The 20,396-nt window shown below is 40.1% G+C and overlaps 1 protein-coding gene across 6 annotated transcripts in view; it reads left to right on the top strand.

Moving 5' to 3' along the window:
- Window positions 1–20,396, top strand: part of TAFA4 (TAFA chemokine like family member 4) — a 210,268-nt gene that overhangs the window by 163,431 nt on the left and 26,441 nt on the right. The gene's annotated exons all lie outside the window — the stretch shown is intronic.

Here is a 20,396-nt window from a genome sequence, read left to right as displayed (position 1 = left end):
TTCCAGCTCTCTTTCAACAGATGAGCCCCTCGACTCATCTGTTTTGCTCAGTTATTTTTCCTGTGTGTTACTCCCTAATATGAAGCATTTCACCTTTTTTTTCAGACTATGAAGTTGTAATACTAAGAGATAGTGGGGGCTTCCATAACAAAATACCACAGTCTGGGTGGCTTAAACAAAGGAATTTATTTTATCATAGTTCTAGAGGCTAGAAGTCTGACACCTTCAAGAAGTTGTTTATCTTGGACCTCTGGCAATTCAGTTTCCGGTTGGGGCTCTCTTCCCAGCTTGCAGATGGTTGTCTTTCTGCTATGTTTTCACATAGCCTCTTTGTGTAAGCATGGGGAAGAATGACCTCTCTGATGTCTCTTCCCCTGGGGACACCAGTGCTGTCAGATTAGGACCCCACCTTTATGACTTTATTTAACCTTACTTACCTCCCTAAAGCTCTATCTCCAAATACAGCCCTACTGTAGGGGACAGATTCAGTACAGTTCATAACATAGTTTGATGGAATATTTACAAAATATAAGTGGATTAGGTTCACTGAGAAGTAAGTTGTATCTCAGTATAAAATTTGAAAGTATATGTTATTTATTTAACTTTTATATTATTACATTAACTTTTTTAAACAATATTTATTAAACTTTTTAAATTTTTTATTGCATTTTAGGTTTTGGGGTACATGTGCAGAACATGCAAGACAGTAGCATAGGTACACACATGGCAGTGTGTTTTGCTTCCTTTCTCCCCTTCACCCACATTTGGGATTTCTCCCCAGGCTATCCCTCCCCAGCTCCCCCTCCCGCTGGCCCTCCCCTTTTCCCCCCAATAGACCCCAGTGTTTAGTACTCCCCTCCCTGTGTCCATGTGTTCTCATTTTTCATCACCCGCCTATGAGTGAGAATATGCAGTATTTCATTTTCTGTTCTTGTGTCACTTTGCTGAGAATGATGTTCTCCAGATTCATCCATGTCCCTACAAACGACACAAACTCATCATTTCTGATTGCTGCATAATATTCCATGGTGTATATGTGCCACATTTTCCCAATCCATTCTATCACCAATGGGCATTTGGATTGATTCCAGGTCTTTGCTATTGTAAACAGTGCTGCAATGAACATTCGTGTGCATGTGTCCTTGTAGTAGAACGATTTATAGTCCTTTGGATATATACCCAGTAATGGGATTGCTGGGTCAAATGGAATTTCTATTTCTAAGGCCTTGAGGAATCGCCACACTGTCTTCCACAATGGTTGAACTAATTTACACTCCCACCAACAGCGTAGAAGTGTTCCTTTTTCTCCACATCCTCTCCAGCATCTGTTGTCTCCAGATTTTTTAATGATCGCCATTCTAACTGGCATGAGATGGTATCTCAATGTGGTTTTGATTTGCATCTCTCTAATGACCAGTGATGATGAGCATTTTTTCATATGATTGTTGGCCTCATATATGTCTTCTTTTGTAAAGTGTCTGTTCATATCCTTTTCCCATTTTTGAATGGGCTTGTTTGTTTTTTTCCTGTAAATCTGTTTGAGTTCTTTGTAAATTCTAGATATCAGCCCTTTGTCAGATGGGTAAACTGCAAAAATTTTTTCCCATTCTGTTGGTTGCTGATTCACTCTAGTGACTGTTTCTTTTGCCGTGCAGAAGCTGTGGAGTTTGATTAGGTCCCATTTGTCTATTTTGGCTTTTGTTGCCAATGCTTTTGGTGTTTTGTTCATGAAGTCCTTGCCTACTCCTATGTCCTGGACGGTTTTGCCTAGATTTCCTTCTAGGGTTTTTATGGTGCCAGGTCTTATGTTTAAGTCTTTAATCCATCTGGAGTTAATTTTGGTGTAAGGTGTCAGGAAGGGGTCCAGTTTCTGCTTTCTGCACATGGCTAGCCAGTTTTCCCAACACCATTTGTTAAACATGGAATCCTTTCCCCATTGCTTGTTTTTGTCAGGTTTATCAAAGATTGTATGGTTGTAGATATGTTGTGTTGCCTCCGATGCCTCTGTTCTGTTCCATTGGTCTATGTCTCTGTTTTGGTACCAGTATCATGCTGTTTTGATTACTGTAGCCTTGTAGTATAGTTTGAAATCCGGTAGTGTGATGCCCCCCGCTGTGTTCTTTTTGCTTAGAATTGACTTGGCTATGCAGGCTCTCTTTTGGTTCCATATGAAGTTCATGGTGTTTTTTTCCAGTTCTGTGAAGAAAGTCAATGGTAGCTTGATGGGGATAGCGTTGATTCTGTAAATTACTTTGGGCAGTATAGCCATTTTCACGATATTAATTCTTCCTAACCATGAACATGGAATGTTTCTCCATCTGTTTGTGTCCTCTCTTATTTTGTTGAGCAGTGGTTTGCAGTTTTCCTTGAAGAGGTCCCTTAGGTTCCTTGTGAGTTGTATTCCTAGGTATTTTATTCTTTTTGTAGAAATTGTGAATGGCAGTTCGTTCTTGATTTGGCTTTCTTTAACTCTGTTATTGGTGTAGATGAATGCTTGTGATTTTTGCACATTGATTTTATATCCTGAGACTTTGCTGAAGTTGCTTATCAGTTTCAGGAGTTGTTGGGCTGAGGTGATGGGGTCTTCTAGGTATACTATCATGTCGTCTGCAAATAGAGACAATTTGGCTTCCACCTTTCCTATTTGAATACCCTTTATTTCTTTTTCTTGCCTGATTGCTCTAGCTAGAACTTTCAGTACTATACTGAATAGGAGTGGTGAAAGAGGGCATCCTTGTCTAGTGCCGGATTTCAAAGGGAATGCTTCCAGTTTTTGCCCATTCAGTATGATATTGGCTGTTGGTTTGTCATAAATAGCTTTTATTACTTTGAGATACGTTCCATTGATACCGAGTTTATTGAGGGTTTTTAGCATAAAGGGCTGTTGAATTTTGTCGAATGCCTTCTCTGCGTCTATTGAGATAATCATGTGGTTTTTGTTTTTGGTTCTGTTTATGTGGTGAATTATGTTTATAGACTTGTGTATGTTGAACCAGCCTTGCATCCCCGGGATGAATCCTACTTGATCATGATGGATAAGTTTTTTGATTTGCTGTTGCAATCGGCTTGCCAATATTTTATTGAAGATTTTTGCGTCTATGTTCATCATGGATGTTGGCCTGAAGTTTTCTTGTTGGGTCTCTGCGGGGTTTTGGTATCAGTATGATATTGGTCTCATAAAATGATTTGGGAAGGATTCTCTCTTTTTGGATTATTTGGAATAGTTTCAGAAGGAATGGTACCAGCTCCTCTTTGTGTGTCTGGTAGAATTCGGCTGTGAACCCATCTGGACCTGGGCTTTTTTTGTGTGGTAGGCTCTTAATTGCTGCCTCCACTTCTGACCTTGTTATTGGTCTATTCATAGTTTCAGCTTCCTCCTGGTTTAGGCTTGGGAGGACACAGGAGTCCAGGAATTTATCAATTTCTTCCAGGTTTACTAGTTTATGTGCATAGAGTTGTTTGTAATATTCTCTGATAATGGTTTGAATTTCTGTGGAATATGTGTTGATTTCCCCTTTATCATTTTTTATTGCATCTATTTGGTTGTTCTCTCTTTTATTTTTAATCAGTCTGGCTAGTGGTCTATTTTGTTGATCTTTTGAAAAAAACCAGCTCTTGGATTTATTAATTTTTTGAAGGGTTTTTCGTGTCTCTATCTCCTTCAGTTCAGCTCTGATCTTAGTTATTTCTTGTCTTCTGCTGGGTTTTGAGTTTTTTTGATCTTGCTCCTCTAGCTCTTTCAATTTTGACAATAGGGTGTCAATTTTGGATCTCTCCATTCTCCTCATATGGGCACTTATTGCTATATATTTTTTTCTAGAGACTGCTCTAAATGTGTCCCCGAGATTCTGGCATGTTTTGTCTTCGTTCTCATTGGTTTCGAATAACTTCTTTATTTCTGCCTTCATTTCATTGTTTATCCAGTCAACATTCAAGAGCCAGTTGTTCAGTTTCCATGAAGCTATGCGGTTCTGGGTTGGTTTCTGAATTCTGAGTTCTAACTTGTTGCACTATGGTCTAAGAGACTGTTTGTTATGATTTCAGTTGTTTTGCATTTGCTGAGGAGTGCTTTACTTCCAATTATGTGGTCAATTTTAGAGTAGGTGTGATGTGGTGCTGAGAAGAATGTATATTCTGTGCATTTGGGGTGGAGAGTTCTGTAAATGTCTATCAGGTTTGCTTGCTCCAGGTCTGAGTTCAAGCCCTGGATATCCTTGTTGATTTTCTGTCTGGTTGATCTGTCTAATATTGACAGTGGAGTGTTAAAGTCTCCCACTATTATTGTGTGGGAGTCTAAGTCTCTTTGTAAGTCATTAAGAACTTGCCTTATGTATCTGGGTGCTCCTGTATTGGGTCCATATATGTTTAGAATCATTAGCTCTTCTTGTTGTATCAATCCTTTTACCATTATGTAATATCCTTCTTGTCTCTTTTGATCTTTGTTGCTTTAAAGTCTATTTTATCAGAGACCAGAATTGCAACTCCTGCTTTTTTTTGCTCTCCATTTGCTTGGTAAATGTTCCTCCATCCCTTTATGTTGAGCCTTTGTGTATCCTTGCATGTGAGATGGGTTTCCTGGATACAGCACACTGATGGGTTTTGGATTTTTATCCAGTTTGCCAGTCTGTGTCTTTTGATTGGTGCATTTAGTCCATTTACATTTAGGGTTAATATTGTTATGTATGAATTTGATAGTGCCATTTTGATGCTAGCTGGCTGTTTTGCCCATTAGTTGTTGTAGATTCTTCATTATGTTGATGCTCTTTAGCATTTCGTGTGATTTTGGAATGGCTGGTACTGGTTGTTCCTTTCTATGTATAGTGCCTCTTTCAGGAGCTCTTGTAAAGCAAGCCTGGTGGTGACAAAATCTCTGAGTACTTGCTTGTTCGCAAAGGATTTTATTTTTCCTTCACTTCTGAAGCTCAGTTTGGCTGGATATGAAATTCTGGGTTGAAAGTTCTTTTCTTTAAGGATGTTGAATATTGGCCCCCACTCTCTTCTGGCTTGTAGTGTTTCTGCCGAGAGATCTGCTGTGAGTCTGATGGGCTTCCGTTTGTGGGTGACCCGACCTTTCTCTCTGGCTGCCCTTAGTATTTTCTCCTTTATTTCAATCTTGTTGAATCTGATGATTATGTGCCTTGGGGTTGCTCTTCTTGCGGAATATCTTTGTGGTGTTCTCTGTATTTCCTGCATTTGAGTGTTGGCCTGTCTTGCTAGGTAAGGAAATTTTCCTGGATAATGTCCTGAAGAGTATTTTCCAGCTTGGATTCATTCTCTTCGTCACATTCTGGTACACTTATCAAACGTAGGTTAGGTCTCTTCACATAGTCCCACATTTCTTGGAGACTTTGTTCATTCCTTTTTGCGCTTTTTTCTCTAATCTTGGTTTCTCGTTTAATTACATTGAGTTGATCTTCGACTTCTGATATTCTTTCTTCTGCTTGGTCAATTTGGCTGTTGAAACTTGTGTGTGCTTTGCGAAGTTCTCATGTTTTGTTTTTCACCTCCTTTAATTCATTCATATTCCTCTCTAAGGTATCCATTCTTGTTATCATTTCCTCGAATCTTTTTTCAAATCTTTTTTCAAGGTTCTTAGTTTCTTTGCATTGATTTAAAACATGTTCTTTTATCTCACAAAAGTTTCTCATTATCCACCTTCTGAAGTGTAATTCCATCATTTTGTCACAGTTATTCTCTGTCCAGCTTTGTTCCCTTGCTGGTGAGGAGTTTTGGTCCTTTCTAGGAGACGAGGTGTTCTGGTTTCGGGTGTTTTCCTCCTTTTTACGCTGGTTTCTTCCCGTCTTTGTGGGTTTTTCCACCTGTCGTCGCTGTGTAGTTGCTGACTTTTCGATTGGGTCTCTGAGTGGACGCCCAGATTGTTGATGATGAAGTATTTCTGTTACTTGGTTTTCCTTCTACTATTCTAGCCCCTCCACTGTACGACTGCTGAGGTCCACTCCAGGCCCTGCTTGTCTGGGGTGCACCTATAGCAGCTGCGGAACAGTGAGGGATGCTACCAGTTTCTTCTTCTGCTATCTTTGTCCCAGAATGATGCCTGCCAAATGTCAGTCTTCTGGATATAGAGGGGTCAGGGAGCTGCTTGAGGAGACAGTCTGTACTTTATAGGAGCTCAAGTGCTGAGCTGTGAGCTCTGTTGTTCATTCAGGGCTGTTAGGCTGCTACGTTTAATTCTGTTGCAACAGAACTCATAAACCCTTTTTTTCTCAGACGCTCTGTCTCAGGGGGGTTGGGGCTTTCTTTGTGAGTGTCTGTTGTGCTGTCCTGCCCAGCTAGGAGGCAGTCTAGTCACTATTTGCCTGCCGAGGCTCCGCCCTGCTGGTGTGAGGTTTGCCCTGTTGCTGCAGGCTCTGCCCTTCTGCTGCAGTCTTCGCCCTGCTGCCACGGGCTATGCCCTGCGGCGGAGTCTCTCTGCTATAGCTGGTTGCCTTGGCAATGGCAGGCTGCGACAGCAATGGCCGTGTACCTCAGTATGGGTGGATGTACCTCAGTATGGCGGACGACCCTCCCCCACGGAGCTGCACCGTACTGGGTTCAGCTGTGCCCTAAGGGAAGCTCTCCACCGGGAGCGTTTGGAATCTCCGTTTTTTTTGTCCCACTGCGCTACCCCAAACACTGTTTCCCTGGAATCTCCTGGGCTGGCTCACTGTCCAAGTCCCATTCAGTCCCAAGTTTAGCCCTCTCAAGTCTCAGAGTGCCAGTTCAACAGGGCACCTGGAGCAGTGCGCTTTGTGCAGAGCACTGTGTAGCACCACTGCGCTACAGCGCCAGCTGCCGGCCGCACCGGCTGCCGGCTGCACCAGCCAAAACCTCTGCCTGGCGTCCCGTGTCTCTTTTATACCTGGGAATTTTCCTGTTCTGTGGGCAATAAAGATCCGTGTGGAAATGTGGCCCTGACTCACCCTCTCTGCGCATTCACCAGAGCTTCAATCCTGGGTTGTTCTGACTGCGCCATCTTGAGTCCTCTCCTCTAAACTTTTATATGTATATGTGTGTGTTGCTGTTGTGTGTGTCAATGTGTGTGTGCGTGTGTGTGTGTGTGTGTGTGTATGCATTCTAAAGACTAACGATTACCTAATGATGAGACCTCCTCAGAGCATTTACTCCATGGTGTTTATCATCTTGAGATATTATGAACCTTTAAATCTATAATATTATTGGCAAAATGTGGTACAAGATAGTAGACTTCTGATTAAAAAAATGACAAAGGAAAGTCCTTAGAAAAGGTAGTGTTTTAAATAGTAAGGGAAGACACATTTTTTTTTTTTTGGTTGGGGAGGAAGGCAGAAAGGAAGGGAATAAGGACGGTAGGGAGGAAGGAAGGGAGGAAGCGGGGAGGGAGGGAGGGAGGGAGGGAAGGGAAGAAAGGAAATCAAGCAATGAAAGAGACATTGCCAACCTGGATCTAGAGGTTTACAAGTTGATTTCTTTTTTTTTTTTTGAGAGAAGGAAAGAAAAAAAAAATAAGTAAAGGAGAGGAAGAAAGAGGAAGAGAAAGAGGGAGAGTAAATGGAAATATTGCTTTATTTTGAAAAAAATTGGGTATTAATAATGGCCAATCAATGTTTCATTTAAACTAATGGGTAGGTGTGATGTGGTATTGACAAGAATGTATATGTTGTGTATTTGAAGTGGAGAGCTCTATAAATATTTATTAAGTTTACTTGTTCTGGATCTGAGTTCGAGTCCTTGATATCCTTATTAATTTTCTGTCTCATTGAATCTAAGTCTCCTATCTGGGTGTTAGGATCGTTAGCTCTTGTTGTTGCATTGATCCTTTTACCACTATATCTTTGTTGCTTTAAAATCTATTTTATCTGATACAGGAATTGCAACTCCTGCTTTTTATTTATTTATTATTTATTTTTGCTCTCCATTTGGTTGGTAAATCTTTCTCCATCCCTTTGTTTTGAGTCTTTGTGTATCCTTGCATGTGAAACAGGTCTGGATGTAACATGCCGTTGGGTTTTGACTGTGTCTTTTGATTGGGAATTCAGTCAATTTAAATTTAGGGTTACTGCCATTTGATGTTGACTGGCTGTTTTATCCATTTGTTGGTGTAAATTCTTCTTTATGTTGGTGCTCTTTACTTTTTGGTGTATTTTTAGAAAGGCTAATACTGGTTGTTTCTTTCTGTGTGTAATGCTTCTTTCAGAAGCTCTTGTAAAGCAGGCCTGGTGATAATAAAATCTCTGAGTTCTTGCTTGTTCCTAAAAGTTTTATTTTTCCTTCAGTTGTGAAGTTTAGTTTGGCTGGATATGAAATTCTGGGCTGAAGGTTCTGTTCTTTGAGGATGTTGAATATTGGCCCCCACTCTCTTCTGGCCTGTAGAGTTTCTGCCGAGAGATCTGCTATAAGTCTGATAGGCTTGCCTTTGTGGGTAATCTGACCTTTCTCTCTGGCTGCCCTTAGTATCCTCTCCTTCGTTTCAACCCTGGTGAATCTAACGATTATGTGCCTTGGGGTTGCTCTTCTTGAGGAATATCTTTGTGGTGTTCTCTGTATTACCTGGGGTTGAATGTTGACCTGCTTTGCTAGTTTAGGAAATTTTTCCTGAATAATATCCTGAAGGGTATTTTCCAGCTTGGATTCATTCTCTCTGTCACATTCAGGTACACCTATCAAACGTAAATTTGGTCTTTTCACATAGTCCCATATTTCTTGGAGACTTTGCTCATTCCTTTTTATCCTTTTTTCTCTAATCTTTTCTTCACGTTTTATTTCATTAAGTTGGACTTTGACCTCTGATATCCCTTCTTCTGCTTGAACAATTCGAGTGTTTAAACCTGTGCATACTTCTCGGAGTTCCTGTATTGTATTCTTCAGTTCCATTAATTCACTCATACTCCTCTCTAAGTTGTCTATTCTCAATAGGATTTCATCAAACCTTTTTTCAAAGTTCCTAGTTTCTTTACGTTGGGCTACAACATGTTCTTTTAACTCACCAAAGTTTGTTATTATCCATTCCTTGAAGAGTGATTCTGTCATCAGGAGGCGCTCGTTCTCCATCAAGCCTTGTTCCATTGTTGATGTGGAACTGTGATCATCTTTAGAGGGAGAGGTGTTCTGACTTTGAGTATTCTCAGCTTTTTTACACTGGTTTCTTCCCGTCATCGTAAATTTATCCTCCTGTCATCTTTGAAATTACCAACTTTCAGATTAGGTCTCTTGAGTGGACGTCCAGGTTGTTAGTTCCCAGGGCCAGAGCAGCGGCGTTAAAACTGATGGTGCTTTTCTGCCCAGGATTCTCCTGTCGGGCTTCCTTCTTGTTTCCGTAGTAGGCGACTCTGCCTTCCCGGGGCTCCAAACCTCGGTCAGAAGGGGAACCGGTGACCTTTACTCTGCGCCGAGCGCTGCTGCGTCGAGGTGCCGGCGGAACCACTGCGCCAACCACGAGAGTCGCGCTGGCGACTCGCGTGTTTCCACCACTGGGGGATCTTCTGCTCCGTGAGCGACCAGACTTTGTCTGAAAGTGTGGCGTCCTCTAGTTCTCCGTGCCTTCCATAAGAGCTGCAATCCTGGGATGTTAGCGATCGGCCATCTTGGATCATTCTCGGGAAGACAAATTTTAAGACTTACTAGAAGTGATGAGCCTGGGAGGTTTGTAGATATCTTAAAAAGTAAGGTAAAAGACTGAGGAATGTTGGTTAGGATGTAGTATTTTTTTGTTTTGATTTTTGACCCATTGAATAACTTTTCTCATAATATCTATTAGAATCAAACAATAATAGTTAATCTCACAAAGACAGAGTGTTCCAAGCAGATAAGAAATTTTCCTTGAAATATATCAAAGTTAGGAAATATATTATTTCTTTGGGTATAGGAAGAAGGAAGGCTCTAGGAGAAAAGGAAAAGAGAACTGGGATAGAATTCTTCGACTAGATTTTGCTACATGGCTTTTCAGAGGAAAGAATGTAATATAGCCAAATATATCATCCTCTGGTTTACATTTACCTTTTGCCACATAATTATAGATGTTCACAAAAGCATTCAAGAGCTTTGCCAATTTTTCTAAAGGTCTCTCTTTAGGACTTTGCTACTTAAATAATTCTTTTTTGAATATTTCACTTGACCATCTCATCTTCAATTGTTGACCTAAATCTGCCAAATTCTCAGTTAATAGCTATGAATGCTGTTCAAGCAGCTCTCAAACAGCACTCTGTCTCAAAAAAAGAAAAAGACAAAAAAAAAAAAGAGTCTTGCTCTGTTGCCCAGGCAGGTGTGCAGTGGCATGATTTTGGCTCACTGCAACCTCCACCTCCTGGGTTGAAGTGATTCTTATGTGTTAGCCACCCGAGTAGCTGGGATTTCAGGCATGCGCCATCATGCCCGGCTAATTTTCATATTTTTAGTAGGGACAGGTTTTGCCATGTTGGCCAGGCTTGTCTGGAATCCCTGGTCTCAAGTGATCTGCCTGCCTCAGCCTCCCAAAGTGGTGAGATTACAGGTGTGAGCCCGGCCCCAACATGACTTTTATTGATTTTATGAGATTTTTCATCTTTTGTAATATTTGCATCGCAGGATATTTTAGACAGTCACTGAGAGACAGACTTACCAAGACAGCACCTGGTGTTGAGTGGGGACTAGTATTATGTAAGCAAGGCATTTTGTTTTTATTCTGATGAATTTAAGAAATACATAGCAAAAACCATACCTGCAAATAGACCATCCACTACAAATGTAACATATCAAAAATTGGGGTGAGGAATACTGTCAATGAAGCATCTATGCTCCTATAAAAACCCTGCCTGTCCTTTGATGCTCTACCCATTTCCTTCTGCCTATTCAGACATCTCTCTGAGACTTTCCCCCATAGCATACACATATGCTGTAATTTCTCATGTCTTAAAAACGTCAGCTGTATAACATCTTTATACCCTATTGGTGGCATTCTCATTTCTTTTCTTCCCTTGATAACACCATTTCTCAAGTAGTCACTATAGTTACTGTCTACAGTTTCTGAATTTTGCTCTCTCTCAAATCCATTCCAATCAATATTTACCTCCATTCTTCTGTCACATTTTTTTTTTTTTAAGTTAAAGTCACCTGTGGTTTTCCCAGTCTCTTAACATGGAGGTGATCTTGTTCTTTATCCTCTAGCTGCAGTTTTTCCCTCTGGGATTTTATCTAGTCTCATGGCTTTAAATACTATACACATGGCCGATAATGAGCAAATGTCTATCCTAAAGCCAGACTTCTCTCTTGAACTTGAGACTTAAATGTCTGTACTTCTCTCATTTAGGTGACTACTTAAAATATGAAATTTAACAACCAAGTTCCTAGTTTTCCCTGGTTTATTTAAGGGACAACCCCACTATTCTTGTTCAAACCCGAAACTTTGGGGTTAACCTCTTAATATCCAGAATCTCTATATCCAGCAGCCCCTAAATCCAGAATCCAACCTCTTCTTCCTACCTCCACTGCTACCGCATTGGTCCAACCCACCACCAGCTCTCCAGGGATTACTGTGGCAGGAGTTGGTGTCTCTGCTTCTTCCATCCTTTCCCCTCTTCAATCTGCTCTGATCATAGTATATTCTTTTAAAATATATGTCACATTAAGTCATTTTAAGCTCAAAATATCCAGTGGCTTTTTACCCCACTTTGAGTAAAGGCTCAAGCCTCTATAGTGACCTGTGAGTTCCATGTAATCACCCACACACTTTTATTATCTTTCTGGCATCATCTCCTTATTGTCCCTTCTCTGACACAGCTCCAGTCACAGGGTCATTTTCCCCTCAGATTCTTCAAGGCTTTTTTCTTTTCAACAGCTTTAATGTCTCACTCAGTACTCAAATGTTAGTTTCTTAGGCTCTTCCTGTTTTAAATTGCATCTTTCTTTGTGTTTTTTCTATCACTATAATATAAAAGATTTTCAAGAAAGACTTTTTTTCCCTCGTTTTGTTCAGTGTTATATTAGCATGTGCTTGTCAAAGAGTAAATTTTTAGCAAATAATTATTGAATAAATATGTAATAAAAGCCAAAAGGCATTTATTCAGTGTCTAGTGTTTCAAGTAGTTCACTGTGTTCATTAAGCACTCCATTTAAACTTTATAATTATCATATACTACTTACATCTGCAAAATATAAGATTGAGAGGCTTAATCAAATTACCTAAGTTTGGAAGCTGGTATTCCAGCTCAGTTCTTTTGACTCTTAAGTTCAATGTGCTGTCCTTTGTTACTAGCAGGTAAAGATAAATCCACTTCCATCTTAGGAGAACAGTCAGATAATTCTATTTGCCATCTCTACTTGTTGAGACTGAAAGTGTCTCTCTTTCTTACTGGCCTATCCTCAATACCTGGCAGAGGCCCTAGCTCATAGTAGGGGCTCAGTGGATATTTGTCTTCACATCTAAACTACCAAGTTTGTCCATTGAATGGCTACTATAATTTTCTATAAAACGATGTCTTCCTTCTTGATTAAAAGCCATGTTTGGATAGGGGTAGGAGAAGAAAGTTGAGAATTATAATAGAACTGCAACTAGGAATACTGGGCATGTTTGCCAAGGGAAGCAACTAGCCATGGCCTCATTTTCTGCTTTCATTTCATGAAATCTTGTATTTAGCCTTCTCTTTCCTCTGTTCTGCTCCCATGGAGAGAGAGGCTGAAAATGCCATACAGAAAACCACTCTCAAATCAAACAAATGCCTTCCAAGAAGATCAGTGGAGTATGAGACTTCTCTTTGAGGGTGTATTTTCTAATGCTGGGCAGGAGGAGGAAGGGGTAAAAGGATTTGAACAAAAGGAAAAGGATGCAAGGGAAATAATAGCATGAAGAAAGTCTCCCTAATCTGATGCTTTCTGTGTCTCTATTAAGTTTCAAGTAGTTTCAGCTGGAGAACTTCTATTGCACATGTGGTTTTGTATTTTATCCCTTTTACGATAGAAAAGCCCTGCCTGCACTGGGACAAACTGGTAGTTTTTTCTATTATTTGACACTTTTCTTAAAAGTATATTTAATAAGAAAAAAAGATATGTACTTAAGGTATTTACTCTTCAGATAAAGTTAATCCATTTTCTATGCAAAAGTGAATTTACTTGAAGCAATCAATTTTTGTTGTAAGGATTATCATAACACTTTTAATGGTGTCTGTATCAACTATTCTGGTGAATGAGGAAACAGGCATCTCACATTTTACAGCCCTGCCAGTATTTTAAGTCTTCTTTTTTGAACAGAAAATATGCAACCCGATTGCAATTTCAGAAGTGTGGAAAGGAATCGAGTAACAGTTTCAAGTTTCCCCACTCAAAAAATATGTCTCAGCACCAAGAACAGTCTCTGGCACATAGTATGCTGTACTATGTAAGAGATGGTAAAATAAATAGAAATAAGTACCTACACATCTACCCCCCATCTGCCCACCCAGACAAAGCCAGAAGGGATGTAGCCTAGCCACCGAAAGGATTAACAGACAGCATGAAGGGGACAGTGTTTAGTTTTTTTTCTTTGTCCAGTTTCCCTCCTAGGAGCAGCCCCATTTCTGGATAACACAGTCTTGCCTACTCCAATTCACACTTCAAAACTTTAAAGTAAACTCCATATGAGAAGTTTCATCTGCAACCTCTCACTTATTGCATGGGCCTCATGTTATGTTCTCAATATTTAGCTTCAGTTTTCAAGATGGATTGCCACACCATTATGTTCCCCTGCTGTTTAAGAGAAAAAAAATCATCTTTGTTTTAAGTGAATTTGCTTGAAGTGGCCATTCTATGGTACTAGGCTTATCCCTCCTGTACCTTTCTAGAGAATTAAGTTTATAACAAAAGCTGCTAGTTCTTGTCTGTTTCAGCTTTCATTTATCCCCCCATCCTACACTACTATATGTTATACATAGCTGTAAGATACTCGTGTTGGTTACTTTTATGTGTTATCTTGATTGGGCCATGCGGTGCCCAGATACTTGGTTAAACATTATTCCCAGTGGGTCTGGAAGGATGTTTCTGGATGAGATTAACATCTGAATCAGTGGATTGAGTAAAACAGATGGCCCTTTCAAATGTGGGTGGGCCTCATCCAATCTGCTGAAGACTTGAATAGAATAAAAATGCTGCTCAACTCTTGAGTAAGTGAGAAATCTTTCTGCCTGACTGCCTATAAGCTGGGATATGAGTCTTTTTTTTTTTTTTTGAGACAGAGTTTTGCTCTTGTTGCCCAGGCTAGAGTGCAGTGGTGTGATCTTGGCTCACTGCAACCTCTGCCTTTCAGGTTCAAACAATTCTTCTGCCTCAGCCTCCCGAGTAGCTGGGATTATAGGCTTGTGCCACCACATCCAGCTAATTTTGTATGTTTAGTAGAGACAGGATTTCTCCATGTTGGTCAGGCTGGTCTCAAACTTCTGACCTCAGGTGATCTGCTTGCCTAGGCCTCTCAAAGTGCTGGGATTACAGGCATGAGCCACCATGCCTGGCCATGATATCAGTCTTCTCCTGCCTTCAGACTTGAACTGAAACATCGGCTTTCAGTTCAAGTCTTAAAACTGCTGACCTTCAAATGGAATGACACCATTGGCTTGCCTGGTTTTCAGTAGACCTTTACACTTGGACTGAAACTAGACAAATGGCTCTCCTGAGTCTCTATCTTAATAGACTGCAGATCTTGGGACTTGCCTGCTATCATAATTGCATGGGATAACTCCTTAACATATATCTCTTTTTCTCTATGTGTACATCCAACTGGTCCTGTTTCTCTGGAGAATGTTAGCTAGTACAATGTTGTAACATAAACTGCTCAAACAATTATATTCAGCAATTTCTATGTGCCATTTGCACTGGATCCTTATTTTCTGCCATCAGGCTTTGAGGAACTTTAAATATCTGTTTCTGAGTACGTACTTCCTGTGCCAGGAAATTACAAAGAAACAAAAATATATCCTTATTCAAAGATCATAGTTGTATTAGCTTGTTCTCATGCTGCTAATAAAAACATACTCAACACTGGATAATTTATAAAGGAAAAGAGGTTTAATGGACTCACAGTTCCACAAGGCTGGGAAGGCCTCACATTCATGGCAGAAGGTGAAGGAGGAACAAAGTCACGTCTTACATAGCAGCAGGCCAAAGAGTGTGTGCAGGGGAACTCCTTTTTATAAAACCATCAGATCTTGTGAGACTTATTCAGTATCACAAGAACAGCATGAGTCAATTACCTCCCATCAGGTCCCTCGCATGACACGTGGGAATAGTGGGGGCTATGATTTAAGATGAGATTTGGGTGGGGACACAGCCAAACCACGTCAGTTGTCCAGTATCACTAATACACAAATTTCTAAAAAGACTGTGTGGAACCACACAAACACTGTCATCAAATAGATGTTGTCGGTGGGAAACTGAGGTATATCCCATGGCTTGCTGAGGTAGAGATGCCAATTTTGGCTTTACTTGGTAAAATACAAGCTATAAAGCAAGAGGCAAACCTTTCTTCCATCCTTGGGTTTGAATATCACCTCTTCCCAATCTCTAGTTATGAGGCCCTGGGCAAATTAGTTAATTTCTATACATTTTGTTAAAGATAAAATCAAAATGAAAAATAGTAGCTACCTGACAGCATTTTTATGAGATTGCATAGGACGGTATTTGTTAAAAAAATTTCAAACAATATTTAAAATCTACTATATTTCATCTAATCTAAGATGCCATCAGTTGTGAGATATAGCACTATTATGTGTATTCCTAAAAAGGAAAAGCAGTGCCAATTATAATTGTAAGGTGCTATTAGTTATGTTATCTCCTGATGTCTTAAAAGGTGAAAAAAATACATATATCTTAAAATCAATGAAGTAGAATAGTTGATGCCACATAAATAATTAAAATTCTGGATCAGGCAAGCTGATTATTCAGGGCAGTGTGGACCAGTTGTAAGTTCGAATAGAAAATAATCCGTTTGTACTTGTGGATGGTTGCAGAGAAACAGAGTTCTAAGTAAACCATAGCATGACTGAATGTCCAGATCATTTCTTGACTGTTCTAAGAAGTTACACATATATTTTTAATTTTCTTGGTGAAGTTTAAAGCTGCTTTCTTTACAGACTCTCAAGGGTCATTTAGTAATCTAACCATGGCATGATGGTTTTTAATGGACTGAATGTCTGTATCCTCTCCAAGTTCACATGCTGAAGTCCTAACCCCAAATATGATTATTTTTGGAGAGATGGCCTGTGAGATGGTGATAAAAACTAAATGAGGTCATTTAAAAGCATGGAGTTAATCTGAGAGGGCCGATGTCCTTATAAAAAGAAGAAGAGACACCAAAGCTTTTTCTGTTCTCCGTGTGAGGACACAAGAAGGCGGCTGTCTGCAAGCCAGGAAGAGAGCTCTCACCAAGAATCAAACAGGCTGACATCTTGAGTTTGGACTCCCAGTCTCCAGAACTATGAGAAAATACATTTCTGTTGTTTAAGCCACCTAGTCGGTGGTATTTTGTTATGGCAGTCCAAGCAGACTGAGACAATGACCAATGGGAGAATACTTCCTGAGAGATACCTGTGAATGAATCATCCTGGCCCCTGTCCGTGGCTAGTCATTAGCTGTCAGGGAATCTTTGAATGGAAGTTTCTTATTTGCAATTGGAAACCAAAGACAGGATCTCCCTTCCAACCTTTCCCAGCCTTTACTTTTCTGCTCACTCAGTGCTAAACTTTTATACTACTTTACTGAGATTATAATTACTATTTATTTAATTTTACAATTGTATACAACTACCTATGGGAAATCAACGTTCTTGTTATGAACATTTAATTAGGCTTATCATTTTAATCACTTCTCCATATTCATGCTTTCTTAAGTAGTAGATTGAAAACTTTCTCTCTTGCTGGTAGTTTGATTCTCTGGGCACTGGTTCTGTCTGTGTGTATTTTACAAATGAAACTTTGCCTTAGCATTTGTTCTTACCAGTAATTGAATTTTGCTGCCATCAACATTGAAGATGGTGCGGCAGGGATGGTCCAGAAAAAATTCAGAATAATATAGAGGCTATTGTTTTGAAAGCATGTCTTTATGGATAAAAAGTCTGAATCATGGAATATTTTTAAACTGGTTTTATTTTGAAACACATGCATCAACAAAAACCAAGCAAAGCATTAACCAGTGGGAATCCTCAGGGAAACCTCTTTTAATGAGTAGATGAAATTGCTTACAATTCACATAACAATTTATATGTAAATGGATGTATCTGAAAATTATGAGCACACTCCAGGGTACTTGAAAAAGTTGTGTTTCCTTAATAATTTCTGAACAGAACCTCTACAATCTTGTTTATGTTATTTTTATCAGGGCAAAGGCAAGTCTCTCCAGCCTGGTATAGCCAGAGTTGGTATATTAGTTATCTACTGCTGTGTAACAAAACACCCCTAATCTTGACAACCTAAAACAATCATCAGACATTATTATTTCATAAACAGCTTTTGAGCATCAGGAATCTGGGAGTAGCTTTGCTGGGTGGTTCTGGCTCAGGATTTCCCATGAGACTATAGTTAGGCTGTTGGTTGGGGCTGTAGGATCCACTTCCACATGTATCCATGTGACCAATGGCAATTGATTAGTTCCTGGCTATGTGGGCCTCCACATAGGGCTGCTTACAACATGGTTTCCCCAGAACACATGATGAACACGAGTGAGTGTGCCACTGTCTTATCCCCTAATCATATACATGGCAAACCATCACTTCTGCTGTGGTGTGCTCTTGTCACACAGACCAACTCTGGTTTAATGTGGGAGGGGCCTGCACGAGGAGTCTGCTTGCAAGTTTACTGACACAGCTGTTGTCAGGACGCTTTAGTTTCTTACTACCTAGGATTGTCTGTAGGTCTGCTCATGCCAGGGTTTCCTGTGAGTGAGTGATCTGAGGGTCTGGAGATGACAGCCACCTAATTTTGGACTTGACAAACCAGCACATCTGCTGCATGCTGTTGGTCATATAGACCAACCCTGATACCATATGGGAAGGGACAGCACAAACATGTGAATACTTGGAGGTGGGGATGACAGGCGAGCATCTTAGAGCATGGCTGCTGCAGTTGACACATGACCTAAGCCAGGCCAGTCAGATGTACCCCTTTCTAGAACTGACACATGGAGCAGAATGACAGATTCAGAGTGGAATTACTCAGGTTGAGCCATGGTAGTGGTTCCACTTATGGTTAAGCTACATTCAATCTTCATTCTACAAACTCCTGATTTCCAATAAAATCTCTTTGCATTAAGTTAGCTCAAATCAGATTTTGTTGTTCCAACAAAAGACTCCTAACTGATAAAATGGATTCCAATGTAAATTACTGGATTGGAATTGGAGACATCAGTGTGTACTTATGTTGTACCTGCACACATAATTCCTTGATCTATTTGTTGAGAGCGTCCGAATCACCCCCCACTTGTAATAAGTAAATCTACACATTGAGATTCAGGTTCCTAAATCTGATGCCCCATGAAAAGTAACCAAGGATTCTTGAAGAAATGATGAAGGCAGGGAAAATACCAGGTAAGTCTGGAACATCTTGAGGGTCAGAAGATTAGTAAATTCTCAAAGAATGATGGGAATATGACACAGCTCCTCCTGCCTAGATGTAGGACAATATGAAGGGTCTCCTCTTGCCCAGATCTGGGATGATTTGAACATTAACATAGAATCAGTTTTACAACTATAATATTGATAACTGATTCAGGTGGAAATCATCAATGGATACTAAAACTAGTAGATGAAAATTTGATAAAGAATGGGATATATTCATAGTCTTACTAATATATCCCTCAAAATGCTTACTAATTATAAAGGGAAAAATAATACCTTTACAATGGAGAAGCCTGACAGATACCACCCTAACCATGTAATTAAAGGTAATAACACGGATAATGGGGAAAAACAGACATTGAGGGTTTCCTGATATGATGCACTAAGAATATAGAATCAGTTCTGGGAAACTCTGCTAAAAATGCATTTCTTGAATGTAATCAAGATGAAGCATCACACAAATCCAAACTGAGGGACATTCTGCAAAGTAATTGGCATGTAACTTTTGAAAAATGTCAAGGTCAAGAAAAAAAGACTGAGGAGGAGTTTCTGAATAAAGAAGGCTAATGAAACGTGACAACTGAATGCAATGCATGCACCTTGGCTGGATTCTGAGCAGGGGAAAATAGCTATAAAAGGCATTATTGGGAGATTAGCAAAATTTGAATATAGATTGTACATTACATAGTAGCATTGCATCATGCCAAATTTTCTATCTTTAATCATTATGTAACCTCATGTCTTTGTTTTTAGAAAATACACAGTGAAGTAGTTAGGGGTAAATGGGCATCATGCCTGAAATTTACTCTCAAATGGCTTTGAAAAACATGAGAGAGTGAATGATAACGCAAATGGGGCCACATGTTAACAACTGGTGAACCTGGGTGAAGTGTATGTTAGTTAGCAATTGCTGCTGTAACAAAGTACCACAGATTTAGCAGCATGTTCCTGCAGGTCAGAAGTCTGGCACTGCATGGCTGGATTGTCTGCTCAGGGTTTCGCCACTGGGTTCAAATCAGGGTATGAGCAGGCTACATTCCTTTATGGGAGGCTCTGGGGAAGAATCAGCATCCAGGATCACTTGGATTATTGGCAGTTCTTGAGGTTGTAGGAATGAGATCTCCATTTCCTTGACATGTGGCCCCTCCATAGTCAAGCCAGTAATGGCACCTTAATCTGTCTGCTTTTCAAGCTCATTTGATCACACTGGCCCCACTGGATAATCCAGGCTATGTTCCCTCTCTTAAAATCAACCAGTTGGCCATTCATGGTGGCTCATGCCTATAATCCCTGCACTTTGGGAGGCTGAGGCAGGCAGATCATTTGAGGTCAGGAGATTGAGACCAGCCTGGCCAACACTGTGAAACCCCATCTCTACTAAAATACAAAAATTAGCCTGGTGTGGTGGCACACATTTGTAATCGTAGCTACTCAGGAGGCTGAGGCAGGAAAATCACTTGAATCCAGGAGGCAGAGGCTGCAATGAGTTGGGATCACATCACTGCACTCCAGCCTGGGTGACAGAGTGAGACTCTGTCTCAAAAAAACCAAAAAGCAACCAATTAATTTCAGTCACATCTGCAAAATCTCTTTTGTCATATAATTGACATAACATAACCATGGGTGTGACCCCAGGGGTTGAGGATCCTGGAGGCCTCATTTCTGCCTAACACAGGTTCACAGAAGCTTTTTGCTCTCTTCTTACTGTCTTTATATAAATTTGAAATGACATGTTATCAAAATAAAAAGTTACAAAGACTCATAAGCACAGCACGGGAAGTTGGAAAATGTCATGATAGCATCATTCTGGTTGTGGTGGTTTCATTTCCCTCTAACAGCACTGGATCTGTTTTTCTCCCCCATTACCTATTAG

The sequence above is a fragment of the Callithrix jacchus genome, chromosome 15, assembly GCF_049354715.1.
Source record: "Callithrix jacchus isolate 240 chromosome 15, calJac240_pri, whole genome shotgun sequence".
NCBI lineage: Eukaryota > Metazoa > Chordata > Mammalia > Primates > Cebidae > Callithrix > Callithrix jacchus.
Note: the sequence above shows the minus strand (reverse complement) of the source record. Positions and strands in the feature narration are given on the sequence as shown.